Source organism: Gadus macrocephalus, chromosome 19 (assembly GCF_031168955.1).
Source record: "Gadus macrocephalus chromosome 19, ASM3116895v1".
In the NCBI taxonomy this organism is placed as follows: Eukaryota; Metazoa; Chordata; class Actinopteri; order Gadiformes; family Gadidae; genus Gadus; species Gadus macrocephalus.
This window is the reverse complement of record NC_082400.1, coordinates 1,647,999-1,671,574: the sequence shown is the minus strand read 5'-3', so window position 1 is coordinate 1,671,574 and position 23,576 is coordinate 1,647,999. Positions and strand designations below refer to the sequence as shown.

The window sequence follows — 23,576 nt, the reverse complement described above, 5'->3', positions numbered from 1 at the left end:
AGAGGTCAGGGGGTCGTGGGGAAGGGGAAGGGGGGTCGAGAGGGGTGAAGGTCTATACAGACTATCTAGAAACGGCCCATGTAGGCCTGGGGTATTCATGGGGGGAGAGGAGCTATGTGGAAGTAGTTCAGGAGAAGGAGGTCACTCACAAACGACCAGGCGATGTTATGGATACATTAGAGACTCACTATAGATTCACTATACACTCACTATAGAAACATTATACATACTTAACAGAATGATTATACATTCAGAAACACTATAACTACATTATAGCTTTTTTGTAGATACATTATAAATTCACCATTGATTCATTATAGTTTCACTATAGAAGTATTATAGATTGTTTATTATCATAACCTGGTCAGTTCAATGTGGTCAGCAATTTTATATCCATCCATCTCTCTCTCTCTCTCTCTCTCTCTCTCTCTCTCTCTCTCTCTCTCTCTCTCTCTCTCTCTCTCCCTCTCTCTCTCTCTCTCTCTCTCTCTCTCTCTCTCTCTCTCTCTCGCTCTCTCTCTCTCCTCTCCTTTCCTCTGCATGTTTCTCAGAGTCCTGCTTTCCTTTCTTCTAAATATAGACATGAGGGAAAAACCCTAAAATGATGACCAGTCACATGCATTACACACACACACACAACACACTATAACACAGACATTACACACACACAACACACTGTTACACAGACATTACATACACACACACACACACACACACACACACACACACACACACACACACACACACACACACACACACACACACAACACATTATAACACAGACATCACACACACACACACACACACACACACACACACACACACACACACACACACACACACACACACACACACACACACACACACAACACACTGTAACAAAGACATCACACACACAAACAACACACTGTAACACAGACATTACACACCAACACACTGTAACACAGACAGTACACACACACAACACACTCTAGCACAGACATTACACACACAACACACTGTAACACAGACATCCCACAAACACACACACACAACAAACTATAACACAGACATTATGCATGCACAACCCACTGTAACACAGACATTACACACAAACAACACACTGTAACACAGACATCCCACAAACACACACACACAACCCACTGTAACACAGACATTACACACACACAACACACTGTAACACATTATGTTACACATACACAAAACACTGTAACACAGACATTACACAAACAACACACTATAACACAGACATTACACGCAACTCACTGCAACACATTACGCTATATTAGCCATTGCACTCCCACAACATACTGTAATACATTATTACACGCATACAACACACTGTAACACATTACATTACAGCAGACATTACACACACACAGCACACTGTAACACATTATGTTATAGCAGACATGACACACACACAACACACTGTAACACATTACGTTACACACACACAAAACCACTGTAACACAGACATTACACACACACAGCACACTCTAACACATAACATTATAGCAGACATTAGACTTACACAAAAACACTGCAACACAAACATTACACAAACAACCCACTATAACACAGACATTACACACATAACACACTGTACATTACGCTATGTTAAAGCAGACATTACACACAAACAACACAGGGTAACACATTACGCTAACACACACACACACACACACACACACACACACACACACACACACACACACACACACACACACACACACACACACACACACACACACACACACAGACTGATGCAAACGCACCTATAACAACCAGAAAGACAGATTGCAATGAGAAAGAGATAGTCAAAAATGAGGGGTGAGATAAAAGAGAGAAAGATGTAAACATTAATAATGTAGATAACGAGAGGGAGAGAGAGAGAGAGAGAGAGAGAGAGAGAGAGAGAGAGAGAGAGAGAGAGAGAGAGAGAGAGAGAGAGAGAGAGAGAGAGAGAGAGAGAGAGAGAGAGAGAGAGAGAGGGAGAGCGAGACTGAGGGAGAGACTCATTAAATCTCTCAAGAGAGCTCCCCAGATGGCAGAGGCTGTTTATGAACTGTGGTCAACCAATGGAATAAACACACACACACACACACACACACACACACACACACACACACACACACACACACACACACACACACACACACACACACACACACACACACACACAAACATTCACACGCACACTAACACACATACACAAACACCCACACACACACACACACACACAAACTCACAACCATACACATACACACACACACACACACATGCACATACACACACAACCAAACTCATCTCACTAAATAAATGTTACTGTATATTGTGTTTAGTTATACTCCACTAACCGCTCTGTCGTATTGTGTACTCCATTCTATTCTGGTGTCCTCCCCCAATTGGAGAAATGTCTACATTCCTAGTGACACACTGGTGTGTTCCCACGCTGCGCCTCTCACAGAGTTCTCTGTGGAGCTGCTGTGAGGACCACTGCTCACCCTACAGTCCCCTAATGGAGGGTTTAGATAGTGTGGTCAAATGAGTCCATTAGAATATGTTAGTTTGTTGTCACCAAACTATGTGTTGGGGCTTGTGGCGTGTTCCGATATCCACACTTCCGTACTTACTATACTTAGTTTGAGTACTTAGGGCGTTCTAATTACGATCAGGGCAAAAAGTGTAATGATGGTGTCCTCAAAACGGTCAAAACGCTGAGTGTGGAAAGATATACACTATTCCCACTCAACGGCAGGTATCTTAGCTATGTAGCGGAAGAGGCGGAGCCAACGTCGGCGCATTATCCACACAGCCTGCATAAATTGAGACATTTTGTAGCTTTTCATAGCTGCTAGGCGTAAAGGGTTCACTGTTCAAAGCGGGATGTTTTTGGCGGGGGAAGAGCCGCGGCGGCAGTCGCGATCGTAATTTCTGGTAGGTGCACCACGGAGTATTCGATTTTGAACAACTCTGACATCTGAAAATCTGCACACTTTAGTGAGTTTGGATAGTGTACTACGTTTAAGTGTACTCATGGAAATATGGATATCGGAACACAGCACTGGTGTGGACCTCTACTGCTGCACTGACACATCGATACAGACATCTAGAGTAGAACCCTACAGTAGAACCTCTACACTACAATGCCAGACCTCTACTGTAGAACCTAAAGTAGAAAACAAGACCTCTACAGTAGAACCTCTACAGTAGAACACTAGACATGTACAGTAGAACCTCTCAAGAATCTCAGCGGACTATGGAGGACTGTAGACTATGTCTCCCACACTCTTACCCTGTCTCTCTCACACGCACACACAGACACGCAAGAAGACATCCACACACACACACACACACACACACACACACACACACACACACACACACACACACACACACACACACACACACACACACAAACACAGGTTCATGTAGGGTGAAGGAGGTCAGGTGATCAGCTGGTGATTCGTCCTCATTAGATCAAAGGGCTCTGTGATGAGGTGGACAGGAAGTGGATTACAGAAGGGATCAGGCACATTCTATGCATACCATCCAAGAGCCCGATGCCCCCCCCCCCCCTCCCTGGTGCTGAGGAAGGGAGGAATGGCCTAATTTGTTTGGCAGGCTGACAACTCTGGAACATCCCGTTCCAATAGACTAATACTATAGCATGCTAATGCCAACGTTAAAAACAACAATTCTTTCCCACAAATTCAAATGACAGCATGTTAGAGTTGTTTGTTGTAAGATAGTTTGAGTAGGTTGTAGCTATGTCTTTGGGGTAGGTTGCTATGTAAGGACTAGCATGTTGGTTATTGCTAGGAAGTCCAGCATTTCAAAGTGACAGCAGCAGGTGATACAGCCACACCCACATTTAAAGGAGCATTTCACCGGTGGAGGCATGAATATGTATTGAAATTGGGTCCTATGTGTAGTCGAATAATAAAATAAAATTCTAATTTGGTGCCGTCTTGACCGAGAAAAGGCAGAAAGTGACTTTTTGGCGCTTGTGGATTGAAGACAACAACTCCCACCATGCACCACGATGCACAGCTTCGCTGGCGGCCACTCCCGATGATCATCTCCGCCTATCGGACACCTCCTTGTTCCATCTACTAATGGAACAAATCAGCGTGGAGCTTGACCCGACGTCACTGGCAGAGAGTAGTGACGCTTGCACAGAAGCATACGGCCGACATCTTTCTTTATTCTGGGTGGAAATAGTAACATAGTTACGCCATTAAATGCGTTTATGTAAACATTTTTAGCGAGAAATGTGCATTTTACTTTCATAATGTTCGCTCGTTGAATGTGAAGGATGTTTGGTTTGATAGTTTTGACGAAGAGGGAACGCTCCATTCACTTGCATGGACAGCGTCTCTGGTTGCTAAGCAACCTCAATGTCTTGGCGGACTATCTGCTGATCAACACTACGAATGCTGGAAACACACCAGACACACCATGTGAAGTTATTTAACCCGATTATTGTTATTTATATCCGAGATTATTTAATCTAACCCGATCTAAACTCTATCATGCACCCAAACACGACGGCGTTTGGGTTTCCTACCTCGGACTCCTAAATCCAGCGCAGCCACAGGCGCGTTGGCGCGTTGAACCATTTTTGTGACACACAATGATCAAGCGTCAAGTTAGGCACGTTACACGCGTTTGGTGTGGCCGTAGGTTTCACCCAAAAAATTGGCTTCGTGTGGACGGGGCCAAGAAGGCGAACACACGTCACCAAGACGGGGAGACAGCGCCAGGCGACTTACGCCACTATCTGCCAATGGATCGTGGATGCCTGGGCTGATATAACAGTCTCAACTGTGGTCCAAGCTTTCACGAAGGCAGGAATAATCACTGAACTGCCAGGCAACAGCAGCGACACTGACTCGGATAATGACGAGAGGGATCCGGGCATGTTGGATGCCGTACTCGCCCAACTGTTCAATTCGGACACACAAGAATTCGAGGGATTCGTAGACGGGGAATGAACTGAAAAAGTGAGCTTATTGTTAAGAGATATTGATATTGATCAGATATTGATGAGATATTGTTAATATGCACATTAACGTTTGAACATCGTCACCATGGGAGTGACCGGAGTTGTCAGAACGCTTAATAAAGTTTGACTTTATCTGACATTCCCTTTAGCACAGCTCGGTCTAGTCGATGCATAACGCAACCCCATTCAAACGTTTGACTGCAGTATCTTCTATTCTATGCGCCTTATAATCCGGTGCGCCCTATATATGAAAACAGTTCTAAAATAGGCCATTCATTAAAGGTGCGCTTTATAATCAGGTGTGCCTTATAGTGCGGAAAATACGGTAGTCCTCGTTTGTATTTCTTTCGAAATGGTGAACTTTTATGTCAGATCCAGTACCCTCCGCCATTGTACTTCAGTTTTATCAACAGCCTCTGTTATCTTAGCTTCAGACGCTGTGGATGTTAGTTTCTGCTGGTGAAGTCCCACCCACTGGCACTGCTCTAATAGGTCTGTAGCGTCAGTGGGTCCCACCCCCTAGGGGGTGGGACTAGTGGGACTAGTGTTTGTAGTCTTACGAGAATCCTCCCCTCTTACACTTCCTATTTTCTTGTACGCAAAAATCGTCATATTGCGTCATCTAAAACAGGAAGTGTTGGAGATCGATACGGATCTCTCCAGTGTCTCCAGAAAATAAGGGAATGATGCTAGACCATTCAAAAATATGCGGGGGGTTCTAAAAATACAAAGCTTATGTGAAATGGGTGAAGTTGCCCTTTAAACCATACACAGTTACGTAGACATACCTCTCACATGTATACAATCACACACTAATATAGAAATGCTAACACACACACACACACACACACACACACACACACACACACAGACACACACACACACACACACACACACACACACACACACACACACACACACACACACACACACACACACACTCACATAGAAGCTGCCACACCCTTCCTCTCCTCCCTAACTATGCAGGCCAGTTCGAAAGAGAAAGAGCAAGAGCGAGAGCGAGAGCATGAGAGAGAGAGAGAGAGAGAGAGAGAGAGAGAGAGAGAGAGAGAGAGAGAGAGAGAGAGAGAGAGAGAGAGAGCTCTTCAGGCAGCTGCTGCTAATTTTAGCAAGCCCGTAATTCCTGCCATGCCAGAGACCCCCTACGGCCTGTCATGCACAACTCTATCCCATGTCTTTAGGTGATCACCCCCGACCAACACACACACACACACGCACACACACACACACACACAAACACACACACACACCCACACACAAAACCATCTTCAACATACCACCACAAACATTCTAGACTCAAGACCAACCCCAAGACACATTCTGTCTTCCTCCTTATCCTGTCCTCTCCCCTCCTTCTCCTCTCCTCTCACCTCCTTTTCCTTTCCTCTCCCCTCCTCACCTCTCCTCTCACCTCCTTCTTCTCTCCTCTCTCCTCTCCTCTCCTCTCCTCTCCTCTCCTCTCCTCTCTTATCCTCTCCCCTCCTCATCCTCTCCCCTCCTTTATTCAACTGTCATCTCGCCATTTCTCTCCTCACTTCTTCCCATCCATCTCCTTACTCAACCCCTTCTCGTTCTCTCCTGACCATCTTGATCAATATCCCGATTCAAGTTTTTAGACAAAAAAATCCACAGTGTATTCTAACAGAGTCAGCCTAGCCAGGCTAAATCAAACTAAACCAAACTAAGATAATCCGGCAACGCCAATAAAGACACCAGCCCTGTGAAAAGCCCTCCTATGAGGTTTGGAGGAAGGTATTCCACCATGCACGAGGGTTATAAATACATGCGGCAATGAATGCTGGCAGTTGAAGTAGCTATGTCAAATCCGCCACACCCACTTGAAAGCTAAAAATAAATGTCAGGCCAATGGTGGTGCTATAAGACTTTACGTTACTACTACACCCTGAATAGACAAGAAATTAAACATACTTATTCCAAAACAGCATAACTTTGTTTGACCACAATGTGGTCAAACAAAGCAGCAGTTTAGTATTAATCTAATTTAGGAGGGTATTGGTTATGTATTTGACCTTGAAGCCCAGAGTGTTTATTCAGACAGTGGTTCATGGTTTGGTTAAATATGTTCTCAACTCTACCACAACCAAACCTGTTTCCCTCAACACTAAAGTCTAGTCATTACAGAGGAGAATATGTAACTTTACAGATTGGTTTACATCCAAAGAGCACACACAATAACCCACTTGCAGGCTTAAAAGCACACACAATGACACTCAAGTATTACTGGAATGAGGAAAGGGGTCAGAGCATTTAATCTGTGTGTTTGTGTTTGTGTGTGTGTTTGTGTGTTAGTGTGTGTGTGCGGTCTGTGTGTGTCTGTTTGTGTTACAGAGTCCAATAAGTTCAGGTCATCTGTTTCACAGAAAATACAGGGAAGTCAGTGGACACACATGCACACGTAAACACACACACTGATCCTCTTGGGGTTAGAGGACCACTGAGCAACAGCTAATTACAAAGATGAACCACAGGATGATAGAGAAACCACTACTTAACGATACAAACCAACGCACACACACACACACACACACACACACACACACACACACACACACACACACACACACACACACACACACACACACACACAACAACCCGGTATCACGCGATTTAGTGCTCATGCGCACTAACGTTAATCTATTGAATCGTGTCCCAGAGCACGATAGTCCGACTTTTTTCGTGCTACACAGAACGAAATGTAAAACAATGCATTCTGAATGGGAGCGTTTCTCCGATGTTTCGTGCTACACAGAACGAAACGTAAACCAATGCATTTTGAATGGTAGCGTTTTCAGACGAGAGAGAGTGTGTGCGCAGACAGTACAGTGCACCATCGAGTTATATATACGTCAATGTTTCCGATTTTTTAAGCAGACCTCCTCAAAAACAGAAACAAACGTGCTCCACAGAACGCACGTTTCTCAGACAATTTACGTGCTCCACAAAACGAAACAAGGGAGAGAGAGAGAAAGAGAGCGGGAGAGAGAGAGAGAGAGAGAAGTGAACATCCAACCAATATTTATACCACTTGCTTACTCTCTACTGTATGTCTCATTCCTGTTTTTTATTTATTTATTTTTTACTTAATTTAATTCTTCATTATTCAGGCGTTGCAGAACTTTCATGGTCATAAATAAAAAATACGAACTACAGTTTACTTTAATTTCTTTGTTCTTGAATTGACGTAGAATGGAGCAAAGACTCTTGGGATTAGGAAATGCGTTTATCCAATAAACAGCTTGCAGGTCAAGTCCATTTTCGGAAATGTAGGGGAAACTATGGCCTTACCACCATGGAAACACCCGATCTCGTCTGATCTCGGAAGCTAAGCATGGTTGGGCCTGGTTAGTACCTGGATGGGAGACCGCCTGGGAATACCAGGTGCTGTAAGTGGTGTCGGGTGGTGGCCTATAGGCAAGGCCGCCTTAATGCACTGGCTTACCTGGGCTGAAGCCCCAGGGCCTACGACTATCAGGGGGCCTATCATGAGCTGCAGTAAAAAAAATTGGTGTAGGCCCAAGACAATGTGATTTTTGGTTTTGGGCTTACAAAGATCAGAGGCCTATCATGAGCCAATAAAAAAAGGGGGCCACTAGCTGGGCCCAGTGGCCAGTTGACACCGCCAGTTGCCTACCCCCCCCACCCCGTCAGGATTTGTCACCCCCGTCGACAACGGCAATGTCTGAAAAATGTCAAATAATTTATTCATTGTAAGATCCCCTCTCAGGGGGCCTACGAACACTCTCAGCCCCAGGGCCCAATGGCAGTTCATGCAGGCCTGCCTATAGGTGGCACTCTTCCCTCTGGCCCCTTCACTCATCAATCCCGATGCCCCAGTGCAGTGACGGGGACACTGTGCTGTGGAAGGTGCCGTCCTTCGGAGGAGACGTAAAAAACCGAGGTCCTGACTCACTGAGGTCATAAAAGATCCCAGGGCACTTATCGCAAAGAATAGGGGTTTCCCCGGTGTCCTGGCCCAACCAGGCTCATTCAATCTGGCCCCCTAATCATCCTCCAGTATAATTGTCTGACTCATTAATTCCCTCACTCTCCACCTCAAGCTGGTGTGTGGTAAGCGTTCTGGCGCAGATTGGCTGCCGTGCATCACCCAAGTGGGTGCTACACACTGGTGGTGGTTAGTGAGGTCATAGGCGTCGATTACGCCGGGGACGCGTCCCCACCAGATCTCGTCAAGAATCATTTTGTACCCACCACTTTAAAAAAATTAAAATAATAATAATATAAAAAAATAATAATCTAGTTTAATTATTATGGATTATTACACGGGTCTTCTCAATGCCGTGGAACGCTCCGTTCACTTGCATTGCCTCTTCACAACTTCGAGGTGAATGCTAGATATAAATTGACCGCTGTCAAGGAAAACAAAGGACTTTTGCCTATAATGAAGTCTTTGGTACCACTCCTCAAATAGTCCGGTAACTTTTGAACCCCAGCGTCTTCGGTTGCTAAGCGACGTCAACGTCTTTGGAGGACTATTTCTCTGCTGATCAACACTACGAATGCTGGTAACAAATAAATTGTAACAACAAGCCACACCATGTGAAGTCGTCTTTTCGTTTTGGCACGTAGCCGTGTAATAAGCGGGATAATGTAGGCTATAGAAAGTCGCCGGTCGAATTTAAGCCACTTCAGTGGGAAGTAATTACCCTCGCTGCGCGTCGGTGTCCTGTTCGCCCTGTCGGGGCTTATTTTCCCGATAATGACCGGCATTCTATACATTATCCATTACTTATTACACGACTCTTCTCAATGATGTAGACTACATTCGTATTCATTTGCTAAGCGACGTCAACGACTTTTTGGCGAATGACTTTGGCGAATTATTTCTCTGCTGATCAACGCTACGAATGATAACAAATACATTGGAAAAAGACACACTGTGTGAAGTTATTTTTCGATTTGGCAAGTAGCCATTACTAATAATACCAATACTCTTTGGCTGGGATGATGAGGCATCAGACAATCAAGTCATTTTAGCCTGAATACATAGGTAAGAAGCACCAGAGGAGGTTGCTAGTACCATGGACAGTATCAGAACGATAACCTGTTGAGCTAAATGGATGTGGTAGGCTACACCACGGGATGCATCTTCAGACCACTGCCACATAAATAAAGGTAAGACGCGATATTTATTGCTTAAGATTTGCTGGTGCTGTGGCGAGGTCTTTTGTGTTTTTTGCACTCAAGTGGTCGGCTGTTTTAACTTGCAATTGATAGTCGGTGGAGTCAGTCTCTTGTTGACACAAAGTGACTTTTGGTCATTCTTGCTTTGCTTGAATTCTGGAATAATTGTGGGGGGGAGTTCATGAGTTTTGGTCAGAATGCCTGATGTAGGCTAGTTTTGATGGAATGTGTGTTGTGAATTGAGAACAGCCAGCTCCTGATGTGATACAGCGTCCAGCTGTGCAACAAATATTTTTTTCTTTTTCAATCTTGACTTTTGTAGTGCTGTGTGTAGCCACACCTTTGGCCCTTCTGAACTTAAACACGCAGTTAAATTCCTTGTTTCCTTGTTTATGTTGTTAGCTTAGCCATATCATGTCACGTTGTCAACATTGGATACATGGAGCAGAACATAGTGGGTCATATGTCCGATGCTTTATGAAAACGTTTTCTTCATAAAACGTGCCAGACAGATTTTGTATACATTTTATTCCTTAGTAATTAGCTACATGGTTATGCCGTCTTTCAGAACCTTTCATTACCGGCACTAAAGAGAGAAAAAAGAGTGCATCCTCATTGTACCCATCACTTCTAAAAATGCACTTCCGAATGCGTCTCTGTCCCCAGCACATTTCAAACCAAACTGACACCCATGAGTGAGGTTCCCCCTTCCCTGTAAAAAGCGTCTTTGAGTGTCTAGAAAAGCGCTATATAAATGCAATCCATTATTATTATATATGAGCGGCCCCACGTCTAATGGCATGACCCTAAAGACACGTCAGACAGAGAAAGCGAGCAAGGTCTTGGTTGCTTGCTTGTTGTGGCACTCATGGAAGGCAAGAAGAGAAAGGAGAAAGGAAGAGCTGAAAAGGCCAGAAGAAGCGGATGCTGGAGGGGGATGCAGCTAAGTGCTCAAAAATAACGGATTTATTCCGAAGTCAGGCATCAACGAGTCGTGCAGTTGAATTGACAGAAAAACTGTTAGCCAGAGCTCAATCATTGACGTTATTGCTAGGCGGGAGCTAGAACAAGCTGCTAGTCAAATGTGTATGTGCTGGCTGGTATATTTCAGACTAATTAATTACTTAAAGGTTGGGTATGGGATTTGCGAATCGACAGCAGATTTTGAAAATACACAACTGAAATGGTCCTACCCCCTCTCCTTCAACGCTGACTCTGACTCCACCCATTCCAAGTACATGGACGCGCAATCATGCACGAGCGAACAGATGCGTTAGCTAGTTAGCTAGCTCCAGTAGCTACCGCAGGATAACAACAAACAGAAGCTTGCTCTGGGTCACGAGCTTTGAGTACGTGCACGAAGGGGTCGCGCGGGGAGTGGGAGTGCAGTACGACCGTTTGATTGACGAACTTACTGTCCAATGCCACTCGGTGGGTCTGGAAATCATAGGATGGAGTTTTTCGAGCCCTGCCCGTTCCACAGATGATTGACTTGTTTAATTTTCATGTCAATACTTCTAACTCAGTGGCTGTAAGTGGGTTATGATAAGGATTTCAAGTAATTTTGCAAAAATGGCCAAAAAAGAGAATTCCATACCCGACCTTTAACTGATCTTTATCTTTTAATGGATGGAGAATATGTTAATAGATTTTGAACATGTAGGCCTATCTGCCTAAGCCCACGTTGAAATAATTTTGATGTTGAATGTTGATTGCGCAGTGGTTGAAATAAACAGATAGATTTCATACAAATCATAAAAGCCTCTCCCTATGTCATTGTGTGTGCGTGTTAACGAGGTGCTTGCGGCAGCCGCGTCGTTAGACCTGGGCATTCGAGGCTATAGCCCCAGATCTTTTGGGAATATCCCCGGATCACTGCCTTTGAGCTGCTCCAGGGGGCAACGGTCTTCACCGTTGCCCCCTCGACCTAAGAAATGCCATCTGGTCCGCATCCAAGACGGAGACGAATGGAAGACGGCCTTCAACACACCAACGGGCCATTATGAGTATCTCGTGATGCCCTTCGGCTTGACCCACGCCCCGGCAGTCTTTCAAGCGCTGGTCAACGACCTGCTGCGGGACATTTTAAATAAGTTTGTCTTTGTGGAACTGGATGACATCCTGATTTTTTCCCGCAATCTTGAGGAGCACGTCACCCACGTCCGGTCGGTTCTCCGCCGCCTCCTGGACAACTCCTTGGAAAACTCCTTGGACAACTCCTGGACAACACTAGGGGCCCTATTTTAACGGTCTGAAACGCAAGTGGGAAGCGCAAAGCGCAAGTTGCTTTGTGGGCGGTTCTACGGCGCTATCGCTATTTTACAGGCGGATAAATGACACTTGCGTCGCGGCGCAAGTGTCAAAAGGGTTGGTCTGAAGCAGCCTAATTACCCGTAGGTGTGGTTTGGGCGTAACGTCCAACAAACCAATGAGAGTGCCAGCTCCCATCCCCTTTAAGAGCCATGAGCGCATTTGAATCGGACGAGTTGATATTTTGACAGCGCGTCTGCAGTCTCCGATGAGACAGATGCACATGAATTTCAAACTGCAAATGGCTCAGTTTATTGCCAAATAATATGGCCTAATTCACACATGGAATGAGGGGTTTTCTTCCACAACTTCAGAAATACTGAGTCTTCAAATAAATTTCGCCAAAGAAAACGTATATGATATAACATATGATATGCGGTAACTGTGGTTCTATTTAATGATATACGCAATACATTATAAACATTGTTTCTTATCAGTATTGTATGCTATCCTAATATCCATGTGTCCCCGCGGTAATAGACATTGCCATTGATTGTATTATGCGTTACGTGTTTAGTTTGCGTGTGTTTAAACAGAGCACACACGCGCGCCCGCATTCATTCATTCTTTTTAACACTCACTCGCGGCGGTAAAACAATGTTTTTCACGATCAAATACTCATCAATCCTAAAAGTTATGGGCATGTAGGCCTACACGATGTCTGTGTCAAGAAAATATGTTTTTGCTGTACGGTGTTTGCAGATGCATTGATTTAAAAGTACAACTTATTACCGCTGCATCAGCTGTTCTTTCCCAAATAATTTACCAAGAATGTGCGGCTAGGTAGATCAGAGAAGCAAAGTGTATGCGCGAGGTGCACAAGCAATCCGTATGCATCGCATGCGCATGTATGCATCCGCCCTTAAAATAGCATCTGAACAACGCGCCACTGACTTTAAACCAGGTATTTCCTGGTCAGTAGCGCAATGGTACTCAGCAACGGCAAAATAGCGTTTGCGCCAGAACACGCCTCCTCCTTCCGCCGAACCGCCCCTTGGGGCGCATGATCAATCCCTAATTTACCGGCGAGTGGCGCTGGTGGGAAAAGAACGCTCTGCGCCAGTTGTAAACTAGCAACGACACATGCGCCAGTGACTAAGTCACTTGCGCCGGATGCAAGATAGGGCCCTAGGTCTTGCAGGCAACACTTCTGAGAGGCTTTGTCCAAATAACAGTCCATTTGGGAAAACTTTTTTTCCATAAGGGGTCCAAATCTCGGATATGTCGTTCTCGGGACCCCGGGAAATGTGTGTATACATTTTGGCTTCTCTAGCTATCTCGAAAAGGTGGGAAAAGGGGCGTGACCTCCAACAGTAGAGTAAATGTACATAAGACAGAGGTTCGTTTTTAGTCCCCATTTTTTTGTGGGATGGAGGTGTATATTTGTGGCTTAAGGTGTTTAGACAGAGCTGGCCTGTTGCCAAGTTTTTGATGTCTGGGGTCAAAAGGTCAAAAGGAGCAGGCACCACGCCGCTTGTGAGATAGAAAAAAGTTAATGTGCATTTCTCATAGTTTTTTGTCATTATTAAAGAGAGGCCTGATTCTCAGATATGCATGTTGGCTGGCTAGGGTGTAGGTCTGGGAAGAACGTTTGGTAAGGTGTAACGAGATGGAGCACTTGCTGAGTCATTTCCTGTAGGGCTGGAGCCACAAGTTGATCATCGTATGCGTCCTTTGAGACCCCCTTTGATATGAAAGAGACCCCATGTCCTCGACTCAGTCACCTATTGCATAACTTCCTTTAGGGCTTCGGTCTCCTAATTGATCATTGTAGTATATTTGAATGCCCTCTTTCATATGTATGACACCACCACCACTGGGACGTGGCAACCATTCTCCATATCCATATGGGGAGGGGGGGGGGGTGCTTGTGGACAGTAGGGGTGTACACTAGACATAAATAGGAAGCACACTCAGGAGGAGGAATGACCTCTCACACATATTTAATTAATTGCTTCAAAAAACCCTGCCTCGGTGTTTGGTGTTTTGCTTTCAAGAATAGGTTATAGACTGTGTCACTATAAAATCTGTCCATGAGCGTCTCTCAGAGTGACGTAACAAGCCACCAGACAAAGATTAAAAAAACGTTAAGTTAATTAAAAAAGTAACTAAAAAGTAAAATAGAAACATCCAAGGTGCTTTTTGAAGGAAACCTTAGAATATTTGTCTATTTCCTAACCAACTTTACGACAAAAACTAACTTGTTTACGACAAAAACAATACAATTGACGGCAGCTCCGTTTCCGCCCTTAACAAACGTGGTTAACCCTATTCGCGCACGCCCATCTTGAATTTAATAGACCATTCTCGTTGCTTCGAGGAAGTCTGGTGGGCTCCGTATAGCCTATAATAAATAAATAAATATCCTAGTAGGAAAGATGCTCACAGCGTCTATTAGAGCCGTAGTCGGGTTAATACAGGAGTGAATGGGCTGCTGGAGCACCCACTCTGAGCGTCAAACATCGCCGGGGATGGCATAACATTGTAGTGAATTGAACCCCCTCTCCGTCTGCAGATGACGCCGAAGGGTACCATTCCCTCAGCGACCGACGCCAAAGTGCCCTTGCCAATAGTCGGTATCTGACGTTCTCGGAGTGAGTCTGTGTTGTCAATACACAAGGAATAACCTCTCACACATGATAACTTAATGATTTTTTTCAAATAACCCTGCCTCGTTAAATGTGTCCGTGCACATCTCTCAGAGTGACGTTACCTATAGCCACCAGACAGTGATGAAAAAAAGAAAAGAGTCACGTTGATTACAAAAGGAACTTATTAATTACAAGTCTAAACTGTGGAAAATAGAACGAGGGGGCGAGCACTGGGCCGCCCTTTTGAAGTTTAAAAAAATCTCCTGATTGAAATACATTGGGTTAACATTGAATTAATTAAATATTAAAATATACATTATCTATCTATGTATTTTTTTTATATAAAATGATTTTGTTATAACATTATAAGTAGAATTGTAGCTTTTATTTAATTATTGTTATAACAGTATCGGTATGCTAGAGCGTGCACTGCGCAGCACGCCCCACCTTCTGAAGTCGAAAAAATCACCAGATTGAAATGCATTGGTTTAATATTTAATTAATTTAATATTAAAATATATATTATACATATTAAATATACAATTATTTAATTATAATATTTAGACCATGTAGCTTTCATTCAATTATCGTTATAACAAGATCTGTAGCCTATCTGACCGTTGAAAATCCACTTCCACCAATGTGTAAGTGTGGTTCAGGTATACCAGACAATATTAAAATATTCATAATATAAAAACGATGTAAAAAATAAGGTTATGGGCCACAACTAGATCGCCTCATTTCCTCTTTACACGCTTTAATTTAATTATATTTCAATTATAAAATACCATTGAGCCTTTATTTTCTTGCCATTATCATTACATCCTTTCTCGTTATATCGATATGAATTCTCGAAACACAGTGAAAAAGAGAGAGAGGGAGCCATATGCCGCTTTTCCACCGCACATGTAGCTCGACTCGACACGACTCGACACGACACGACTCGACACGGTAGCAGCACGGGTGCTTTTCCACCGCAAAAAGTACCTCCTGGACGTGGGCGGGGTCGGCTGCGCGAAAGGGCAGTGACGTATTTGTGTACGCGACGCAAACAACACATACGCAACCCACACATTGACAGAACCCACATAACAACAATGGAGGACATCGATCACATTACTATTATTAGCTGGCATGTTGAAGAAGTTGGAGAAGTGGAACATGTTGGCTGCGGCGCTGCTATGGATGTTACCAGCATGGTTGCCATGTCGCTCTCGTGACTTCGTCACACTCTGGCCAATCAGTCGCCGGCCGTCTGCCGACGTCACCTTTTAGCATCGGCTCAGCTCGCTTGGAACCTAGAGCGAGTAGGTACTAGAAAAAGCAGCCACTTCAGGTACCAGATACCATGGTACCGCGGTGGAAACGCAAAAAATGCGAGCTGAGTCGAGTCGTGTCGAGTCGTGTCGAGCTGGTACCATGCAGTGGAAAAGCGGCAATAGAGAGGGAGCCATAGAGAGGGACACTGATGCACTGCGGTGCGGAGCCAAGTAACTGATGGGCTCAAGAGGGCCTCTCCTATATAATGAATATATATGCCTGTGTATATTCTGAGAAACGCTCCAATCCAAAATGCATGGGTTTACATTTCGTACTGTGCAGTACGACTAATGTCGGACAATCGTTTATTTTTTTGACACAAATATAAGTAAAGGGTGCATTGTACTATCTGCGCAAATCCCTTCTGAAGCCTCTCTCTCTCTACCTCTCTCTCTCTCTCTCTCTCTCTCGTTTCGTTTTGTGGAGCACGTCAATTGTCTGAGAAACGCACGTTCTGTGGAGCACGTTCATTACAGTTTTTGAAGAGGTCTGCTCAAAAAGAATCGAAAATATTGACATATATATAACTTCAGAGTGCACTGTAATATCTGCGCACATCCCTTCTGAAGCCTCTCTCTCTCTCTCTCTCTCTCTCTCTCTCCCTCTCTCTTTCTCTCGTTTCGTTTTGTGGAGCACGTTAATTGTCTGAGAAACCCACGTTCTATGGAGCACGTTCATTTCAGTTTTTGAAGAGGTCTACTTAAAAAATCTGAAATATTGACCTATATATAACTAGAGGGTGCACTGTACTGTCTGCGCACACTCTCTCTCTCGTCTGAAAAACGCTCCGATTCAAAATACATTGGTTTACATTTCGTTCTGTGTAGCACGAAAAAAGTCTGAGAATCGTGCTGTGGGACACATGATTCAATAGATTAACGTTCGTGCGCATGACCACGACATTGCGTGATTCCAGGTTGCACACACACACACACACACACATACAAACACACACATACGCACACACACACACACGCACACACACACACACACACACACACACACACACACACACACACACACACACACACACACACAAACACACACATACACACTCACACACACACAAACACACACACATACACACACACACACACACACACACACACTCACATACATACACACACTCACATGCATACACACACACATAGCTTGTAATGACCTCAATAATTACATGTTGATAATATAGCGACAGAAAATTCTGGCTAGTGAGGTTGTGACATCACAACCGCTCACTTATCTGTGCAATTAGTCGCCATGGAAACCTACACCACTTGCAGCCGACATGCTGCAAGCTGCATCAAACTGTGGGCTCAGAGGAACCTGCAGGTTTGATTCCCAGTTGAAAGGTTCTAGGTTCAGTCTCCAATGTCAAAATCTACCAGTCTAGCCCCATACACACACACAATGGCATCTGAATTCACTGTTAGTTATTTTTGATAAAAGCGTCTGATACAAGCAGAATCAATAGAAGCAATTGAACTTAAGCATACTCAATGTAAGAGTCCGCTTACAAAAGTGTTTTTGCTCTACAGCGAACGACAACGTGGCTCCCGGCTGATCCACTGCAGACCTGTGTCTTCAGAGCAGCGATGAGCAGCCAACATCCACAAGATGGCTGCCATATTTCAATTGGTTATAATTTGAGGGTAAACGCTCAGATGTAAGCATGAACCTTTTCACCAATATTTATATGATATCAGGTATTTTCAACACAGCATTATGGTTGAATTCAAATTATATATTAAACAGTTTGTGTAAGGTCTCCATTGAAAGTCAGATTCAGTGACCTCCATGTCCGTGGCCATAGTCCAGCTGCATCGTGGCACTGGGAACTCCTACTGGTAGCAACTACTTTAGTCATACTTCTCAGTTCCCCAATCACGTCCTGCAGCATTTTTTACCCTCACTCCACCTGCTGCAGTATTTAACATTTTAACCCTCTCTCCACACACTGCAGTATATAACATGTTAACCCTCTCTCCACACACTGCAGTATATAACATGTTAACCCTCTCTCCACACTGACTGCAGTATATAACATGTTAATCCTCTCGCCACATGCTGCAGTATATAACATGTTAACCCTCTCTCCACATACTGCAGTATATAACATGTTAACCCTCTCTCCCCCTCCTGCAGTGTATAACATGTTAACCCTCTCTCCACACACACTGCAGTATATAACATGTTAACCCTCTCTCCACATACTGCAGTATATAACATGTTAACCCTCTCTCCACCTCCTGCAGTTTATAACATGTCAACCCTCTCTCCCCCTCCTGCAGTATATGTTAACCCTCTCTCCACACACTGCAGTATATAACATGTTAACCCTCTCTCCACACACTGCAGTATATAACATGTCAGCCCTCTCCACATTCTGCAACATATAACATGTTAACCCCCTCTCCACACACTGAGGTATATAACATGTTAAACCTCTCTTCACTTGCTGAATTATGTAACATGTTCAACCTATTTCCCCCTCCTGCGGTATATAACATGTTAACCCTTTCTCTACTTCCTGTGGTATATAACATGTTAAACCTCTCTCTGCATGTTGCAGGATATAACACATTTACAATATCTCTGCACACACTGTAGTACATAACATGTTAACCCTCTGTCCCCCTCCTGCAGTATATAACATGTTTACCCTCGCTCCCCCTCCTGCAGTATATAACATGTTAACCCTCTTTACCCCTCCTGCAGTACAGAAAATGTTAACCCTCTCTCCACATTCTTCAGTATCTAACTTGTTAACCCTCTTTACCCCTCCTGCAGTACATAACATGTTAACCCTATCTCCACATGCTGCAGTATATAACATGTTAACCCTCTCTACCCCTCCTGCAGTATATAAGATGTTAACCCTCTTTCCACATGCTGCAGTATAAAACATGTTAACCGCTTCTCCACACACTGCAGCATATAACATGTTAACCCTCTCTCCCCCTCCTTCAGTGTATAACATGTTTACCCACTCTTGAAACACTGCAGTATATAACATGTTAACCCTCTCTCCACAAGCTGCAGTATATAACATGTTAACCCTCTCTCCACACACTGCAGTATGTAACATGTTAACCCTCTCTCCACACACTGCAGTATATAACATGCTAACCTTCTCTCCACATGCTGAATTATAAAACACGTTCAACCTCTCTCCACCGCCTGCAGTATATAACATATAAACCCTCTCTCTCTCTCCACACACTGCAGTATATAACATGTTAACTCTCTTTCCCCCTCCTGCGGTACATAACATTTTAACCCTTTCTATACGTCTTGCGGTATATACAATGTTAACACTCTCTCTGTATGTTGCAGAATATATCGTGTTACCCATCTCTCTGCACACACTGCAGTATATAACATGTTAGCCCTCTCTCCACATCCTGAAGTATATAACATGTTAAAACCTCTCTCCCTCTCCTGCAGTATATAACATGTAAACCCTCTCTCGGTATGCTGCAGTCTATATCATGTTAACCCTCTCTACCCCTCCTGCAGTATATAACATATTAACCCTCTCTCCACATGCTGCAGTATATACAATGTTAACTCTCTTTCCCCCTCCTGTGGTATATAACATGTTAACCCTTTCACCACGTCTTGTGGTATATAAGATGTTAACACTCTCTCTGCATGTTGCAGTATATAACATGTTACCCATCTCTCTTTACACACTGCAGTCTATATCATGTTAAACCTCTCTCCCCTCCTGCAGTACAGAACATGTTAACCCTCTGTCCACGTGCTGAATTATATATGTTAAACCTCTCTCCACACACTGCAGTATCTAAAATGTTTACCCTCTCTCCACATGTTGCAGTATATAACATGTTAACCCTCTTTCCACACACTGCACTACATAAAATGTTAACCCTCTCTCCACACACTACAGTACATACCATGATAACTCTCCCCCTCCTGCGATATATAAGATGATAACCCTTTCTCTTCGTCCTGCGGTATATAACACATTAACCATCTCTCTGCACACACTGCAGTATTTAACATGTTTTCCCTCTCTCACCACACTGCAGTATATATCATGTTAACCCTCTCTCCACGTCTTGCAGTATATATCATGTTAATCCTCTCCCACCTTCTGCAGTACATAACATGTTAACTCTCTCTCCCCTCCTGCATTTTTGAACATGTAAGCCCTCTCTCCCCCTCCTGCAGTACATACCATGTTAACCCTCTCTCCCCCTCATGCAGTATGTAACATGTTAATCAGATCCAGGTTAGGGTGTTATGCTTCCAGCTAAATGGCACTGGGTTTGATTTCCGCAGCCCAACCTGTAGATATTCTTACATGTCCTGATTCCTACCTGTTCTTATTGACATGTATTTTAAATCTCTGTAATTCACTTTTTATAACAGTATCTGCTATATAACTAAATGGTAACAGTAACAGGAGGATGTAGACGCCCAGATGGCAGCTGTCTGCTGTCTAATCCCTCTCCCAGTTCTCCAGTAGCTCAGCCCTCCCAGACCAGGGTCAACTGGTTTAACACATGGAGCATGGGGGGAGTCACTCAGGGTAAGTGCTGCTGAGCACCCTGGCTCAGTAGGACCTGAGGAATAGAACAGGTTCCTGTGAGAGCCTTTTGCTTACTGTATTTAACATTAAGATGTTTTCATCCCAAGTAATCCAGTGCTAGCAATTAGAACAATGTTACCAAAACAGTAACCTAGCTGTAGCTAGTCCCTATAGGGGGTCATCCCTATGTTCCCCGGGTCCTATGTTCCCCGGGTCCTATGTTCCCCCCTCGGGGCACATAGGACCCTTAGGACCCTTTTTTTAAAGTCCTATGTTCCCTGTTTTTCCCATAAAAGGGTCCTATGTTCCCCTGTAGCAATACATACCGGGGAGCATAGGACCCTTTTTCTGAAAAAGGGTCCTATGCTCCCCACTGTTGCGGGGGTATGTTCCCCGCAATCAATCTTTAAAAATATTTAAACTTTGACACGACATTCGCGTGATGACAGCCAATCAGCGTTCAACAGCGTGGCCACTGAGTGACATGTGTAACGTAACAGCCAATCAGCGTTCAACCGGCCAACTCAGTGCAGTGCAGTCCGGGATGAACCTTAGCATGGAGGAGAAAGTGATTGTTGCCGTTTGCGACTCCCGGAGCTCTATAGATAAAAGTATATAATATAATATAATTGTATATAAATATCACGGCCAAAAGCTGTGTGCGCCTCCTGATGGCCGTAGCGCGGGGAGCTCTCGTAGGGATTTGGCTTCTCGGGCTTTGTTTACCGGCGTTGCTATGGTTACCGGTCTTTTTGTTTTCCAATGGTTTATTAGCGGTGGTATCTAATAAATCGCTGTCTAATCAATACTTCATTCTCTGCCCCTTCCGTGGTCATTAAAATATTATGAATAGACTGCGTCGGGCTCTCCAAAGTCTCTCCCTCTTCCACAAAAGGTAAAGACATGCAATGGTGGTTATCTCGGCCGGAATTTGGCAGTAATGGTGGAAAAAGTAACAGACCGGGGAACATAGGACCCTTTTTTAAAAAGGGTCCTATGTTTCCCTGGTCCTATGTTCCCCTCTCGGGGAACAAAGGACCCCTTTTTTGAAAAAGGGTCCTATGTTCTCCGGTCACATACATATCGGGGAACATAGGACCCTTTTTGGGAAAAGCGGGGAACATAGGACCCTTTTTTTTAAAAAAAGGGTCCCTTTTTTAAAAAAAAAGGGACCTGGGGAACATAGGACCCGGGGAACATAGGACTCGGGGAACATAGACACGCTCCCCCAGTATAGTACCATTGCCATGACAAAAGCCTAGCTACTGCTAGATGGCAGCCCTTTAGCCCAAAGCATGAATTAAACTGTTACTATCTCGAAACAGCACTTGTTAGCATAGCGATGTTTCTAGGATATTGTATCAGGAGTAACCTGGCTAGCCCAACCAGTTGCGATAACAGCAGTTCTTTCGCAAGATTAGCTGGTAGTGATAGTAGCAATAGCCTTGCTAGCATAGCAAATAGGCATATAAGCAGGTGCGTAACTAGCCTACTCAGTAGTATTATCAGCAATAGCCTAGCTAGCATAGCCAGCAGGGATAGAGGCAGTTGTCTAACTAGCCTAGTCAGTAGCGATAGCAGCAGTAGCCTATTCAGTAGCGATAGCAGCAGTAGCCTAGCTTACCTTGCCATTAGCAATAGCAGGCAGTAGCGCAATCAACAGTAGCGCAATCAACAGTAGCCTGCTGAGCGGTGGATGAGGTGACAGAGGAAGCTCTGCAGGTCGACACAAAGAGCTGATAAATATTGATGAAGTCAGACACTTACAGCGATACCGGCCAGTCCTCATAAGAATGAAATATTGATTACACTCTCAGACTGAATCGGTTCACACACTCACATAAACATACATACACACACAGATACACCTACACACATACACACACACACTCTCACACACAAACACACAAACAGACACATACACGCACACACACATGCGTGGGTAGTCTGACCTATCTGACCGGAAAGCGACAAAAATCACAGCTAGACACACAAAACACACACCTCCAACACAGACACACACACACACACACGCACACACACACGCACACACACAGAAACCCTAAAACAAGCAAGGTAAACATGGGAAATTAGTATATGAGAAAGATGACCAGCCCGTCTAATGAGTTTGTAGTCCCTAAGTTCAGTGAGCAGTAGGTCTAATTATCTACTGCTTGTCTCACAGCTAGGTTGTGAGTTCTGCTGCACCATAATGTCCCAGTATTGAGCCTGTTATAGAAACCACTCGGTATTTAACTGCTGAGGCCAAGCCATTACTGCCTGCCTTATGATTGTGTGTGTGTGTGTGTGTGTGTGTGTGTGTGTGTGTGTGTGTGTGTGTATATGTCTGTGTGTGTGTGTGTTTGTGTGTGTTTTGGTTGATATCCAACAAGGGAGAGCAGTCCATACAATCATAAACACACACACGCACGCACGCACGCAGGCACACACACACACACACACACACACACACACACACACACACACACACACACACACACACACACACACACACACACACACACACACACACACACACACTCACACACACACACACAGGCACACACACACACACACGCAGCTGAGATGATGCAGACTGTACTGC

The 23,576-nt window shown here is 44.3% G+C and overlaps 1 protein-coding gene, 1 long non-coding RNA gene and 1 other non-coding gene across 3 annotated transcripts in view; 1 reads left to right on the top strand and 2 right to left on the bottom strand.

Moving 5' to 3' along the window:
• The window catches only part of LOC132447841 (uncharacterized), a 144,843-nt gene that overhangs the window by 107,925 nt on the left and 13,342 nt on the right, over positions 1-23,576 (bottom strand).
• On the top strand, positions 8,325-8,443 carry LOC132448085 (5S ribosomal RNA). The gene has a single exon (XR_009523290.1). It is a non-coding gene; the product is annotated as a 5S ribosomal RNA (ribosomal RNA).
• LOC132448076 (uncharacterized) lies at positions 11,665-12,423 on the bottom strand. Its single transcript, XR_009523283.1, has 2 exons — positions 12,161-12,423; positions 11,665-12,019 (listed from the first exon to the last, which is right to left on the bottom strand). It is a non-coding gene; the product is annotated as an uncharacterized LOC132448076 (long non-coding RNA).